The 16,802-nt window shown below is 38.8% G+C and overlaps 1 long non-coding RNA gene across 1 annotated transcript; it reads right to left on the bottom strand.

The window, feature by feature from the left end:
* Nucleotides 1-884: 884 nt before the first annotated feature.
* LOC128152363 (uncharacterized) lies at nucleotides 885-14,379 on the bottom strand. Its single transcript, XR_008238634.1, has 6 exons — nucleotides 14,310-14,379; nucleotides 13,264-13,324; nucleotides 12,456-12,687; nucleotides 5,005-5,217; nucleotides 2,066-2,149; nucleotides 885-960 (listed from the first exon to the last, which is right to left on the bottom strand). It is a non-coding gene; the product is annotated as an uncharacterized LOC128152363 (long non-coding RNA).
* Nucleotides 14,380-16,802: the final 2,423 nt, after the last annotated feature.

The following is a 16,802-nucleotide window of genomic DNA, read 5'->3' as shown; positions in this document are numbered from 1 at the left end:
ACTGTTAGGATGAAAATGTAAATCAGACCTGGCCTTCTCAAATTGTTGCACTGGGAAGTGAGAATAGCCACAGCATCATCCAAGGGAAAAACGCAGGGGAAAACAGAGTGGACTATGTATAAGGGGAGGCGGTGTGAGGGCATGCTGGCTCTGGTCACAAGGTCGTTTGCTGGTAGCAACAAACATTGTAGTAGTCTTGATGCAGCTGGCTGCTGCCATGTACTCAGAGCTAAAACACCCCACCACGCAAAGTCCCTGCATTTTTAATATGTGGACTAAGTCTGTTAGGAAATAAAAGGCTATAAGCAGTTTAAAATATCACTCTCAAAAGTTAATTTTTATAAAACAAAACATAAGTATAAATATCATTACAAAGCAAAGCTTGAACAAAGGCTATGGAGAATGAAAAAACCCATTGCTTTCTATTTGCTCTGAGTGTCTTCACCTTGTAATAAACAATATTGGACACAATTCTAATATAACTTCATTTGAAGATAACCGCAGGCACTTTTTAGCTATCTTGTTTGCGACATCAGTCTGGTTATGGGAAATTCATCCATGTTTTACCTCAAAGCACCTGCTAATTTGGACCCAGAAAGAATACAAATTGTATAATTATTCCCTTTATAACTTTTACACACTGGGTACCATCCACAGCATAATGGAGAACAATGGCAGTAGTTTCCATGCTTTAAATGTTGTTTTCTTCACTTCAAAATAGCAATTTAAGTGTAAACAGTAGGAAGGTGAATAAGGCCAATGACCAGTAACAAAAAATTTTGTCCAAATAGATATCTTTTTATTAAGAAACTTTCAAAGTCAAACAATGAAACTCCTAAATATCTGGTGCTGCTGATGTAACAGTGATTAATTGTGTAACTCACCTTTATTCTGTTTCAAGTATCTGTCATGGGGCCTCAGAGCACTGGAAGGGCACTTTTTGGTGTGGAGTTCTTAAACCTAAATAAATGAATAAATAAATAAAAAATAGCAACCTGGCCTCTAAGAAAGCTGTAGTTACTAAATCCCTTACCATCCACTTAAAGGCACAAAACCCTATACAAAATATCATTTAAGAGATTGTCATCAATGTAGTATTGCATGTGATTTCAACCATGTCACACAAATAAGGTTAGTACTTAAACACAAGAAATTGGATTACATCTTATTCTTTGTACCTGTGTAGTCTGAACACCTATGTAGCTTATTCTGACAATTTGACATTTAATAATAAGAATCCCACCGCCGCTGATTGGACCAGCCATCTAATATGCAGCTGTCTAACCTAAGACATGACTATAGGTAACTTAGAGAAACTAAACAGAATTAACAATGACTAAACTCTGCCCTCCCAGAGTTAACACACACAAATATTACATGATTCAGAAATACCTATGTAAACAAATAGCAAGGTAGCCTTCACTCCTGTTCAGCCAAAGCCAAGAAGAAAACCATTATGAATTTTGGGTTTCTGTACCTCATTGCAATTGGGGACCTGTTAGGAACCCAAATGTGCTTCCATCACACCATAGGGTGTTTGGTATCAGACGTGCAGGTTTGGATGAGAGCAACAGAGCTCTGGTACACCCCCTCCTGCGGTTGTCTCTCTGCATGCACACCACCTCCATCTAGATAGCAAGGCAGCTGCATGCCATGGCCCACCCTGAAGCCAACCTCCCAGTCATTCACACCAGGACCTCTTTCCTTTTCAATGAATTACTGTCTGTGGGAGTGGGAGAACAGGTGGTCAGCCAACGTGAGGCCAGGACACAAACAGTGCAAGGGCAGAGATCCATGAGCCAGGAAGGCTTCCAGGCTCTTCACTGCAGACCAATTACTGATGGGCATGCAAGGGGGTGGAGAAGCAGGGCTTCACAGCCTAATCCAGCTCTTTTCTGCAAGTATGCTTGGAAGGCATAGTGTGGACATGATAGTTCACATTACCAGGGGAATCTCAAGTCTCATCAGAGGTACTGATGTGAAAGAGGTGCTTAACTGAACTTTACGTTTTGATCACGTGACTTACTGCTTACAGGCATTTTACCAGATCAAAGGATTTAAGTACCTCAGATTAGGATCATGTTCTTCACAAAATCACATCTTTGTGCAAAGTTCATTTTCAACACCATGTTTCTTTCTTGACTCATTGCTTGGAAGCAAAACAAAGTAATTAAATGCACAGTTTCATGCTATACATTCAATATATACAAATGCATTTGTGTGTTTGGTATTTAGATTGCACATGCTGGTATAAATAATGTTTTAACCCAGTAATGATTAGGCTAAAAACTCTGTTCATGAGAATGCAAACTAAAACCTGAAATCCTGTATTTGGTAGCATAAAGCTTCAGAATCTTTCTGGAACTTATAGACTTAATTGCCACAAACATTAAATAAGAGGAGCTTTTTTATTAGCTAGATCACAGTTACTTATTTTGGTAGAAATCTATGTGGACAGAGTCACCATTCTCATGATCTCAAATAACTGCACAAAGATTTGATGAAACTGAGGGCTATATGCTTTGATGACTGTAATCCTGAAATTTGTGGATAAACTTCTTGCTAGCAAAGAATGATGACCATTTTATTTTTGTTTACCTAACAATGTATTGTATTATTTCCTTGATTTTTAATAGAAATTGATCTTTTAGAATACGTTCTGTGCTTCTCTTTTGTCTTCTCCTATAAGAACATTGTTAATTATTCCTATTCTTGCATCCTCCCGGTCACTATCCTCTGAAATATTTATAGTGCAGAGGTGATGCAAAAGAGGCGGGGGGGGGGCTGGGGAAGTGGCAAATCTTCAGTTAACATTGAGTTTTACAGCTCTATGAAAGGTATGCTTTTATGTGGGACATGAGAATAAGTGGTAAATGTGTGTTCCTATAAAGGTGTTTTGAAATTCTGGGGTAGGTTTCAGACCACCATGTAAAATGTCAGACTACAGACTGTGTAAACTATCATAGCTCCACTGGACTCAAATTGAGGTTACAGCATCATGATGTTAATCTTGGCATTTTGTAGCCCGGCATGCTGCTGTAGTCTCATACAAATCTTCATATATAATTTAACATTTTAAAGTGCTCTTTTTTCCCTGTATTTTGACTGACAAACAACCTGCTTGCTGCATGTCCTGTTGTAATGCTGGACTTTTTCCCCCTTCGGCTGCGTGAATAAAAGCACATTTAGTTTTTATGCTACACATACTGCACTGTTACCTCCACTATCTTTATGCAACACTTTTTTTTTTTTTTTTTTGACTGTGAGCAAACACATCCACCCTCTTAGCAGTTCCCTGGATCAGTATTTTGTTTGCTAATGAACTTAGTGTGATGAGCTATATGAATAGCTTCCTCTGCTATCAGATTGTACTCTGGACCTTAATGACAGTTCCTTATCAACAGTTCCAATTACCAATGAATCCCTAATGCGTTCTTCTTTGTCTGCCCACATTTCACAACATTTAGCCAGTTGTCACAACATCCTAGCAAAAGCCTTTATTGATCGTTCCCTTTTTTGATACATAATCTCCTCATGTCTCCTTTTCACAACAGTTTATTTCTACATTTTTTCTCATCTCCATACATGAGAACATGATAAATGTGGTCACCTATGGCTCCCCTATTATGATAGTCTGTTACTGTCCCTGTTACCTTTGGAAGCCAGAACAATGATCACTTCGTGCAAGCTACAACAAACTGTGAACCAAAATCAAAACTTTCAGGAAACTATTATATGTAAGCTACAACTGAGATTTTGCTGCTAATGAAATACTTAATGTCGTGTATACAGTATTATTCACATATAGGGACATGGGAATTGGGAAGTTCCCAATTCTGGTATGCAAAAATAACGATGTTACACTTCCTCTGCTACTCCAACCTGGCACATGGGGTCATACATATTCTTACAACCTCCTCACTTGGGCGTGGCTTTTTAGAAGATCTTTTGGGAGTTCAGCATCCCAAAGCTTACAGGTAGAATACTTTTAAGGAACCAGATCTGTACACTGAATAGGGTTACTCTATTTATGGTCGTTTCAAGAGCCCCTGGCACATTTACCTTACTTCAGTTTTCTCCCCAAAACTTTCTAGAACAGTTTTTTTTCAGCAGTAAAAAACCCCACTCTTCCATATTCTGTGGAACAGGTACAAAGGAAAAAATTGGTTGAACTTAAGAATGGGTCTTTCTGCAGTTCCATTTATTCCAGTAATTCTTTTCATGGCTTGCACCAAATAAGGTTCCAAGGCTTCTAAAAATTCTGAAGCAATAATTGTCTAAGATGCTTTATGCAATTAATGCTGCGTCTTTCCTCAAAGGACTACGCCAATATAAAGCATGTTGTGTTTTGTTTAAAAAGATGGATTGCTACAGAAAAGCCTCCTGTACCCTTTTCTTCCATGAAAAGCAGATTGTGTGTTAATGCATAAAACATACAAAACTGTGTCTCAGAGTGTAGTTTCAGACTATCCTCAGTATGTAGGCTCTTTAAATTAAAATGTTAGTATACAAGCCTTTAGATCTTTCATCTCTTATCTTTCCTCCATCAACACAAAGTACACGGTAGTAGGAGACAAAACAGAAATTTAAAATCTATGCTGTCTAGCATCTCATTTTGTTTTTAGCAGCATCACCCAGACCCAAGTGACAAAAATCTAGATCAAATCATTAGGAGTCACTCCTGTGTTTTTTTTAATTAAATATAAAGCAAAGGTTTAGAGCACCAGTAACAAAAATTAAAACAAGAACTCAGCAAAGAGAGATCACACAGAAGCATTAAGCTTCATACTTTCAGTTTCAAAAACATCACATTCATCAGCTTTCGCTGTGAATTAAATATGCATGTTTTGCAAGCATCTCTCGGTAGAACCGGTAACTGCAAAAAACTTTGTCTAGGTGAGGCAATGCTTAAGGCAGTGCTGCAAGAGTACGGGCACACGGCATGTATCCTAGATGGAGCACAGGAGTATCAGCAGAGTTTAGCTGGCTGAAGCTAACACGAACCAGGCTTTGGTGAGCCAAGACTCAGGTTATCACACCACATCCTTGGAGAACATGGGAGGACAGGATACATGGGAGCTACTGCTGTGCATGTCTGGTACAGATTGCTTCATCAGGAAGAAGATGCAGATGAGGCCTTCTTCAGACATCTGGAAGGAGCCTTGCATGCTTCCAATGTCAGCTCTTCTGCAGCTCTGTGACAGATGGGGACTTGTGCTGGCAAGAAAATGAAAAGATGATTTGACTCAAGGTCACAGGCAAACTGAGGGACAAGCAAGGCAAGGACTAAAAGAGCTCCCATTAAAAATGTGTTTGCAGACCACTTCCTTGCAAAGTGATACTCTTCTTTCCCTTAGGAGCAACAGGGATATTAACTCACCGAGCACTTCTTTCTTCCCTAGTATGCATAAAGGATTTCTCAAACTAGGATAGAAAGAAGAGGGAGTACCAAATGACCAAATGTATTCTGTGAGCCAGGGACTGGGGGGGGGAAGGGGGAAGAGGACGGCTAGGCACAGTGACTATACAAACAGTTAAGAAATCAATAGCATGCTCTCTGTTAACAGGTGTTTCCAGAATGGAAAGAGTAATGGGTAGATACAAAATTGTGCATAATTCATGGAATATAGGTGTGGGGGGTTTTTTCTTTCTTTCTTTCTTTTTTTTTTTAGGTAATGCAGGTAGTTTTCTTTCTCTTTTAGGGACTGAGGCAATCATCATTACAAAAAGTTTAGTAGTTTTCTGACAATTTTTTTTTTTTTGCCAGTCTCTTCACTGTCATACCCCATCAGTCAAATTTGACATTTAAATTGAGCCTACAAACCCACTCAAGCCGTAGTTCCAAATACATGTGTTATCCTCAGGGGCTGAGTCAATACAAAACCAGAAAACCTAAGTACCAAAGTATTCCTTAGAGGAGATATCCATTCTGGTAAGAAATGTTTTAAATATGAGTATTTCTTTCTAGGAAAAGCTAGAAGAATAATCAATTCTTACTAAAAGAAAAAATCCTAAGAGTCCACAGTTCCAGAAAGAAATCCTATCAATTGACACAATTGCACTGTAGATGAAAATTTTAAATAACAGCAAAACATTATCTGTCCATCAGAGCTCCAGGATGACAAATGCCCGTGCCACAAGTGAGATGCCTCTCAGCTGAAACCTAACTGCTTTAACAAGACATTCAGAATGCTTTACAAACAGGACACCACTGCAGCAGAATGGCAAAGCTATCTACCACTGCAAACAGCCACTTTTCTTTCTGTTATCTACCAAAACAAGAGCCCTATGTGTTCAATCCAAGACACATAAACATGATCTGGGTAGTTATGAATGCTACTTTCCCTAACCTAGCACATTTCTTCAAATTTCCCCCTGTGCAGCACCTTTACATACAGTTGATACTATGTTTTTTCTGCATATCACTCAATGTAAACAGGTATCAACCTCTCAGACAGGAGCTGATGTTTCTTATACCTCTGTTCCAGCAAAAGCAGTGTAAATTTCAGTGCTGAGGAGCACATTGTTTTGTTCTGTCTCTGGCCACACAGATTCCTGGCCCACTAGTAATAACAATACCAAATACACCCCGTACTGGATGAATTACTCAGCTACATCACCTAAAATGGTGGATAGCATGAGAATTTGATAGTCAGAATGTGGGAAAGTTTTGTTTCTCTATTTTCTTCCAGTGTCTAGAATACTTCACTCAAATGTTATTCAGGCTACCGGTGCTAAAGGCCTGCAGAAGAATTTAGGCACTAAAGTACTGAACAGCATTTCTGAAGCAGGATGCCTATTTGCCATCCAACACCATAAGTGCCTTGGCTTTTCCCAGTAAAATTACTTGGATATCCATGGTTGTGTTCATAACACAAAGTTCTTGAGTGACCTGAGCAGTAGCCAGCTAACAAAAACCAATGCAGGAATTCCTCTGCCTGCTTGTGCAAGCCTCCTCTAGCATGCAAACTCTGAAAAAGGCACTGGTTTGAGAGCTACAGAAAATGCTACATGCTTCAGTAGATGCAACATATACCTCTCACTTTAAGGTTGCGGTTCTCCCAGGAAGATTAAGTCTCTCCCACTGTTGTTTTGGACAGTATAAAAAACAACAGGTCACTGAATGCATGTCAAGTATGCATAACCACAAGAACCCTTTTCAGCTTTTCACTACTGGTTTTCTATTTCCATGTGTAATGTGTTTCTAGTTGCTCAAGTCAACTGAACTGAATAAAAATTTTCAAGAATGTGTAGCAATGGACCATTTTAACAGAAACTTTGCTTACACTTTGTGCTAAAGCCCATGTTCCAACTGTATTAACACAAAATAATTCCACAATTAATAGTTAATATGAACAGAGGTACAATTTTAACAAGATTTGTCTATTTGAAGAAATATTTCAATGCTGACTTCATATTTATTAAACTAAAAGCTTTTTTCTTTTTTCCTTTATGTTTTATTCATAAGATCCCCTTTTGCTTTTTTCAGTTTAAATAAAGAACTGTGATTATCTGTAAAACTGATTGCTTAAAGTAATTAATCATTTTCCTTATGAAATTTCCTGGGTAAATTAAGGATCTTATAATTGAAGGGTTTTCTCTTGTGTAAATGGAACATGCTGAGAGCCTAGACTGAGAAATAAATGTACTGCCCAGACCCCTAGAGCTGTTTCTTTTATATTCTTTTACTAGAACTAATAGCTGTCTGACAGTAGTGCAATAAAGTATTGTTTTTAATTAATAGAAATATATTGATATCTCCTTAATAATAATAATTTTCTAAAAAAGAAAATGTTTAGCCTTTTTTTTTTTATAGTAATCTAATAACAACATTACTCTTGCACTCAGAGTTTATATTCAGCATGCAGGCCAATCATAAACATGATTGAGGATAAAGTGATGTTTGCTTACAGGTCCCTCAGCAAACCTAAGCTGCAGTTGCATTGGCTTTCTCAGTTACATCAATCTGTATAACACAGGCCGGAACCACATCCAAAACTCCAGATTACAGGTAGTCATTTAACCAAAAGACTCGCCATTTTCTCCTAGATCAAAGCCAATATTGTGTGGTATCAGATAACCATGTGGAAGGAAAATGGAAGACCATCAGAAAACCCTAAGACATTAAAGAGACAGAATGTATGTGTGCATGTATACGTGTGCTTAAGCATGCTAAAAAAATGTAAATATTTAGACTGTTAAAATGAATAGGAGATCAAAACATGTCTGCTCCTTGAGCTCATTAAGAAACAGTATTCTCTCTGAGATTCTTATTGATAAAGAGTAGTGAGAAACATTAGACAGATTGAAAAATATGGAAATGTATAAGAAGATTTTGAAAAAAACAGGAAGGAGTCAGAAGAAGGTGAGTAAGCAAGAAGATGTGGCAGTCAGTTTATGCAACCCCCACTGGAATAAATGCTTGAAATGGTGATAGAACAGTTGGATTCAACCCCCTTTGGACAGAAGAAGATTACAAATTGAATGAGAATTTAACAGGAGTACAATTGTAATAAGGGATTGTTTGTATGATGTTTCTTACTAATTCAATCTCAATTTCTTATATTTGCTTCTTGGAGGGTTGACTGTGGCTCAGAGAATTTTTGCTGTGTGAATGTGCTATTTAGTTCTTATTTACAGCATCATCAAAACCACAATAGCATGGCTGTGAAACATTGTATCTAACACATTCATCAGAAAAACCTGCAATTAACACAGTATTACTGACTCAGATTTTGAAGCCAAATACTCAATTCCTGCCAAGCTGTCCTACAGATAACATGGGTAAAAAGAACTTCAGAGATTCACAGTGAACTCTGAGACAATTATAAACAGCCCATTGCCAAGAAGGCACACATCTGCATCCTGGGCCTATGTGAGTTTCTACTACTCTAACTTAAGTAACAGTCCAAGTTATCCAGCGTCCAAGAAGAATATGAAAATGCAATTATTAATTCCCGCACAGGCTACCATAATCTATGTCCTTCTCGGGAAGAAGGCGCTTTGACCAGATAATTTGTGTAATAACTCAATATATAATGTAATATTTTGGCTTTGTACAGGAAGCATTGGGACTGAAAATCAGTATCATCAGAACGAAGGTAATTTCCAAGGCTAAATAACATCGGAGTCAGGAAAAGCAGACAAATTAGAACAAGAACTAATTAAAACGCTTGTCGCAACATCATTTGGATCTTATGAGGTTATTAAACAATTTAGAAAATTTATTTTTATTACTCACAGTCTATGGCGCTTCCTTTGCGAGGGCTAGATGCAGAAACACCAGAATATTGAGCTGCTATAAAGCCCCCTTTCCTATGGTGCTGAATGGAAGTAAGGATCATACAGGTGTTACGCAGTCACACTCAAATGACTCAGCTCCCTTATCTCACGAAGACTTTAATAAGGCCGGGATTTCTCTGACAGTCCACATACGGTCAAGATTTTTAGGCTATAGACCACGCAAATCATGCACAGATAACCAAGCTAGGATTAAACAAATTAACACGATAACTGACTGCAGCGTATCACAGCAATCTTCCTGGTGTACTACGTTCCCACTCTCAAAAGAGCTAATTAAGTTACGCAAAGCGTAACGTTAATGAACCTGTATAGCTCCTACAACTCGAGGAAGCTTGAGAAATGTTTCCTGCACTAACAAAGGTGGCAAAAATAGCTGCGACTGCTCCATCTTGCTCTCTTCAGACAAAGGAGAAAGAAAGCAAACAGAACATCACAGCAACTGCATCCTAAATTTCAGCTTGCTTCCTCAGCAACCGTAAGTCAGGTTTATCTTCGGTCACAACCTCATGCTCAAATTTTCCTAACGGGCATCATTACAGAGTTCCTCAAACTGTCGAGAGCCTCCGAAGATCCTGCCACCTAGCACTGTGGGGAAGGGCAGGTTATTTGGGGACCCTGGGTAGGAGGACGACACAAGGAAGCTGCTGACAGAACCCAACCTTTCCATCCACCCGGGCCCTCTGCAGACGGCTCGTTTTAAGACGTTACCCATCCCCCGAGCTCAAAGCCCACAGACAACGCGCACTCGGCCCGCCAACGCGAAGGCGGCGGCGGCGGCAACGGGCGGCTGAAGGAGGCGCCGTCCCGCCCTGCCGGCCCCACCCGCCGCGCCTGGCACGGCCGTCGCGCCGCGGGCTCGCACACGTCCCGGCTCTGCCACGTGGGACGTTCTGATTGGCCCCGGCGCCCCTCGAGGGGAGAAGCGGGTACGTGACCGGCGCATCCGCGGGCAATGGCTCCTCAAGATGGCGCCACCGGGGGGGCAGCGGTCAGAGTTCCCCAGTCAGGGAGGGAAGGGCGCACGGAAGGAGTGAGGTGCCTGTGTCCGCCTGCACAGAACGCACGAGTTCCCAGTACAAGCGTTCTGAAAATAGGACTAGGAACTTAACTTTTTCAGTATTATTTTCAAGTAATTTTCCTACAGTGAGAGCATGAAGGCAGACGTTTAAGAAACGTGTTTGAGGATCTGCATCTTTAGTGTTGAAAATTTCTCAAAAGAACTTAAGCAGCTAGTAAAGATTTTAGAAGTGCTAAAGGGCTTTAGTTTCATTACACGCAGTTCTCATCTGCATTTTTTGTTGTCCTTCCTGCCAAGAACCATCACAGCAGCTTGATTTCTTCAGGTGAAATACCGAAAGGTGTATTAGAGACGTGATTTCTATTAATTGCAATGAGAATTGCATTCCTATGGGTATTTCAGGTTTGGGTATATTTGTCTTGGTTCCCAAACTGCAAAACGGGGATACTGTACCTTGGTCTTACAGGAATTTTGAGAGTTTTAAATATTGGAGAGTTGCTCAGCTGAAGACACAGAAGTGTACGAGTACAACAGATAGACTACTTGAAAATGCATAAATGTAAAGCAGAAAAGGAACTGTTACTGAATAGCATGAGGAAGACCATGTACTACTATATGATTTTTTTCCTTGATCATTCTAATGATAAAAGACCAGAAAACTTTTACCATTAAAGCAAAAGCTGCTGAAAGTTGATACGCAAGAAAAACGGCCAGTCAAGATATTTTAACATGGGCTCAGCATTATCAGATCCACTCTTTTGTTCTGTTTGCATAATAAAGACAGATTTCCATAACTTAAATGGAGAAATAAGTATAGGAGGTTACCATTTAAGTTTACATTATGCCGAAATACTTTTTGATTCTTAGAGAGTTAAGTCTTTATTCATACTATAAGCATCAAAACAACTTTATTAAGTGTGCACCATTATACAAGGCTGCATGCCAAAACTTGTAAAATGTCAATGTTGTGTTTTTCCTGGAATCTTATAATTAATTCATCATCAGAATAGCTTTGGGGCCTTATTCTGATCCATTTTCTAAACAGTGTTACCAGGAAATTATGTTCTGTGCTTCTGTTTATTTAAAGAATATCACTGCTGAATTTACAACAAGCAAACTAGTTAAACGAAAGCCTTTGGGGGAATGTAGTAAATTAAAAATGAAAACACAATGAGAGGAATATGGAATTTACAACCAGAAAAATCTCATAAAGGAGTGTACATTTGGAGATTTATATAAATCAGATACAGCTTCTGTAAATACTCACAGCATAATAAATAAATGATTGCTGAACTCAAAGGCTAGTAAGTTACGTTACCATATCCTGCCTGACTGCTCCATCCTGTTATAATGGGAGGCTCCTACGCAGTAAGGGAGAGGATTTTGTTCGTTTCTGCAGTGAAGTGACAGGAAAACTCAGAGATTTACCTTCAGTTACTGAGAAAGGGCCTGGCCCAAACACACTGAAGGCGATAATAATCTTTCCAAATATCTCAAGGGCATTGATTCAGAGATACATTATATTTTAGCGCAAATTACTCATAACTCCTTGATGGCCAATTTCGGTGAAGTTGCCTTCACTTACATTTGGGAAAAATATGTTTCCAAAGTGAATTCAACATTATGAGGAAAATGTATGTGAATAAAAAGAAGTCAATAGGATTACAGCAGATATAAAATAAGTCCTTGTCTTTCAATAATGTTAGAAAGGTTATTTTAGCAATCTTCTTTAAATGGCAAAATTATGCATTCTGGATATTATCTTTGACTTCCAGTAGTAAAATTTCTATCTGGAAAGAAGCAAGATTGTAAGAAAAAGAACATAAGTAACTAGGGGGGAAAAAATGCAGGCTTTTCCTGTAATGTATTCTTGCAGAAGATTTGATTCTACTCATCAGCTTACAAGCTGCCCTGCTCCTAGTATCTAAAAATAAAGGCTAGACGCTTGCTTCCAGTTCCACAGTACTCTAGCAAAACTTGAGTTGTAGTTATAGTCAAGACTTCAATGAAGATAGCATAGTAGACTGGTCAGCTGGAGGACAGTCAGTGCTTCAAAGGCATTGTGGATAAAAAGAACATAACTGCTATGAGGAGAAAGACACAACAGGGCAGCAGTATCTCACCAGTTACATACGTTTTAAACGTTTGGATGTCTCTCTCTTGCGTTGTACCAATGTCTCTGAAGTGTGCTTCCTACGGTTTTCCTCTCCTCCCTTCCACATGTCTTGTGACTTCAAGTGCACAGTGTGCTTCCCATTCTTTCCTTGCTCTGCTGAACTTAAGAAGCAACAAGAGAAAACCCTGTTGAGACTAAGGCAAATTGAAAGGATGTCAGTAGTCGCTTGAATCTTCTCACAGATCTTTGGCTGCGAAGAAAAGGAATGATCTGTGAAGCTCATTCAGATGACAGCCAGCAAGCAGCAGCCTCTAACTTGACACCCTCACAGATGCATTAAAAACTCTGAAGGAGAAGATTAACAGGAGAATGGGACTGGAAGCAGCACGTTGCAAAAGCAGTAATGGGCAGTATATTGCAAGAGAGCTACTTACAGAAGCGAGATGAGACTTGCAGCGGTAACATAATGCCTCCAAGCTTTTCACAGGAAAGTTGCTGTTCCTATAACCCACTTTATGATTCCCGGTTGGCCAAAAAAAATCACCATGATTTTGCTAAATGACTTGTACTATATTTCAGATCTAATGAATCATTCTTCTCAATGGCATTTTGTTCAGCTAATTCTTAGCTGTAAGCAGCAGGAAAGGTGCACCCCTACGCAGGAAGGGCAAATTAAAATAAAGAAAGCTATGGCTGTCCATCACTCTATATCCCAACACAGACCTAAAGAGCCACAAATGTTGTTCTGTGTTCCCTTGGGACAAATTATGCTAAGGATTTCCATTTTCTAGAAGACAGAAATATGGTGCACCCCACCTATACTTACCTTTCCCTGTTCTTTTTATCAGTGACAGGAAGGGTAACTCTTTGACAATGCTCTGCTGCTCCTAAATTCACAAAAAATTCCATTTAATGGAGTGATTCAGGACATACGTAACAAATCAGTGCATCAAATTAGTATTTAAAAAAAGAAAACAATTTTTATTAGGGAAGTTGCAGCCAGTCCTAAGTGGATAGCTTTAAGATAACTATTCTTGGTAAGTTCTACGGGGAAAATTGTACCTTGTTTCTCATGGCTTCCTCTTGGAGTCTCTCAGGCTTCTGGTTGCTCCTTTCCCTGAGATGTATTTGGCCCACACGTGGAGGGCACTGACAAATGCAGAGCATGTTTCTGGCATAGGAAAATTTTTTTGACAGTTGCTGACTTAAGGGCGATGGTGATGTCTGATTTATGACCTTTATCATCTTCATTTGGACACTTCTCATTGTTGAGGGATTTTTTTTCTTCTTCTTTTACTCTACCTCCGTATTTGACCTTACAGTCACTTTGTGCAATCTTGGATAGCCTTCTGGCAGGCCATCAGAAATTAGCCATTTCTCACCAAATTGACAAAACACCCTACCAAAAGCCCAAGCAGTATCTTATGGACATTTTTATTTCCAGGGTACAAACTACTGGACCTAGAAATTATATACATCAACGGATCTTTCAGGGCCAAGTCCTGCGATGTTAAACTATCTTGATGCTACAGGACTTTTGAGTGTCTGTGGGATGCTCCAAACTATTTGGACATGGGACTAAAGTATTCATGAGAAAGACAGGATTTACTACTGTATATATTGGTTTATTCAGAAGATTTCAATAGATTCTCTCTTTTTCATCGCACACATTAGATAAGTACTTGAAATAATGTCATAGCTCAGCCACCTGCTACTGATATGATGAAGAAATTGTTGGACTATGCTAAGGAGTCCCATTAGATTATCAGAATGGTCCTTTCATAACTGCGAATATACAGGCTTCTTCGACCTGAACTAATTCCTGAGCGTGAGAAAATGTTAGTGAAGATAATCCTCTTCCAGCTACCTTACCGTTAAAGGTGAAAGATCATTTGGAGACTGATGCCCAAAGAATTCTGTGTCAATTTTCTTCTGAATTCCACGGCAGTAGAACATAATCTATAAGCAAATTAACAAAAGCAAATAGCACCCTTGGTGGATATTTCATACTTAAGTGGAAAATGCTAGTCAGTTTTCCCCCAAGTAAATAAAGCATCTTAAATCTTGTAACAGATTTGCTTTTTTATTGTATTCTTTATTATAGGGATTCTGTGACCTTGTAATTTCAATTACTAAGCAGAGAAACTAGAAGACGATAACCACACTGATCAGATACTTAATTCTTTAAACAGGAAAAAATACAATTTGACCACGTAAATACTTCTACACTGCAGTTTATGCATCTTAAAACGTGTGTATTTTAGGTTGCAGAATTACAGATTGCAAGAAAAAGGAACAGTACCAAGGAAAAGAAGGAAGACCAAGAGCAAATTTTTGCCAGACAAGCTTTTTGGAAGAATAAAGTAGCTAGCTGTCTGTCTATCGGTATGCACATTTAAGTGAAATAACAGTAGAATCAGTTACTCTGTGAATTTCTCAGATTCTAACTCGGTTGAAAAATGTCAAAATGATAAGGATTTTTAACATCCAGCTATTCTGTTCATACTATTTGACAATATATGAACCTTCTAACGTTGTAAACCATGATTAGTTTAGGAGTAACATTACCTCACAGAAGGATCACCGAATTTGTTGGTTTTTTAAATTTTGGAATGGTATAATTAAATGTTCCTTCTACTTTTGTATTTTCCTTTTTGTCTATATAAACAAATTTTCTATGTCACTAGGTTGCACTAGATATCATTTGAAATAACACTTTTTAATATTAAACGTCCTTATTGTAATACAATACAATTTATTAAATGCTAGAAATGCTGCACATTTGTACAAATACGTTATTGTACTGTCACGGAAAACGACTGGAAAAAACACTTTAATGAACAATCAAGAAATTTAAAAAAAACAAAACCAGAGAACACAAGGGGAGCCCTTTCTTTGTTCTGACCATTACAGGGTGGTCAACCCTCCTTTATTCTATCAGGATCTTCATATAATCAAGAGCCACAGAACACATACAAGAGGGAGCGAAGAGGAAACTTTGAAAGCAGTTAATGGCTAAACTCCAGCCTAGCTCCCAAGCCTTTCTGCTACTGCACTGCATCACGGGTCTGATGACGTGAGCCACAGCACTGAGGGCAGCAGCACATGGTCTCTAGCTCTTCCCACAGCCTGGATACAGATCAGTGTCTTCCAGGAAGCACGTGCCCAGAGCCGGTCACGTAATACAATCCTAATTTAGCGACTGCATTTGAACTGCTTGAGAACTGTATGCAGTTCAATCTTATATGAGGAACTTTAGGTTTTCTGCTCCCACAAGAGTTGATTTCAGCATGGACATCATCTCAATGGTCTTTCTAGAACACCAAAAGCCTACGCTGTAGTCTAAAGTATATACATTTCTTTCTATGAATCCTATCCTTCCTGCTACCACTTCTAGTTCTACCTGAGAGTTGACTCAAGAATACACATTATTTTCCAATGTCAAACTATGTATGCTTTTATATACTAAAAACTGTTTAAGTTCTCACTGTAGGTTGTGACACCTGCTACTATAACATTAGGTGGATTGTGCCTGAAAAACTGTCTGGCTCCTGCAGCAATTGGTTGAAGCTAATTGATTTTGTTTTGTGATTTAAGTGGAAAACTAATATACTGACCATTTTTTTTTGGCCTGAAGAAAATATTTTCTTGAGTCATTTTATTTCCATAGCAATGTTGAGGACACAATGCCATTCTAGCCATCATCAGCTATTGGATCTAATTGGATCTAAGAGAAAGAACAGCGATAGAGATAGAAAAAGAAAACAACAAGAAAACACATCTTTGAGGTACTAACTTAACATTTTTTCCTTCCACAGCCTTTTCCTAGTCTATTTCTCTTTGATGGCCCTGAAAGCGCAGTTCTTTCACTCACTGTGTAAAACCCTGCCTAAGATGGTAAGGTGGGATAACAGAGGGCTTTTTATTGTGCTGCTAAATCTACTCCACATTTTAGGGAAATGCATGAGTGCACATTTAATTTTAAGCAAGGCAGGAAATTCATGTAAGTCTTGTCAAGTTAAAAGAGGGTATCTTAGAAAAGAATACCTTTGTAAAGAATTGCTATGAATTTCCAATCTCACCCCGTGACCCTAATATTTTCCAGGTATACAAGCAAAACATTGTTCTGTAAGAAGACATCTGTGTACAGCACTGATGAGAAAACTGCTGCGTACATTTCCGCTGTCTGCACTTCAGAAAGAGCAAAAGAAAACTGAAGAGGTTTCAGAAACATGTTTCAAGAATGGGCTGAACTCTGGAAATCATGTTAGTCTTCAAGTTAAAGAGGATACCTGTTCTATAAATCCCTACGTAGGAAGATCTTTCAATCTAGCAAAGTAGAACATGAGCTAACAATAAGATATG

The sequence above is a fragment of the Harpia harpyja genome, chromosome 2 (assembly GCF_026419915.1).
Source record: "Harpia harpyja isolate bHarHar1 chromosome 2, bHarHar1 primary haplotype, whole genome shotgun sequence".
Lineage (NCBI taxonomy): Eukaryota > Metazoa > Chordata > Aves > Accipitriformes > Accipitridae > Harpia > Harpia harpyja.
This window is presented reverse-complemented; position numbering and strand designations above follow the sequence as displayed.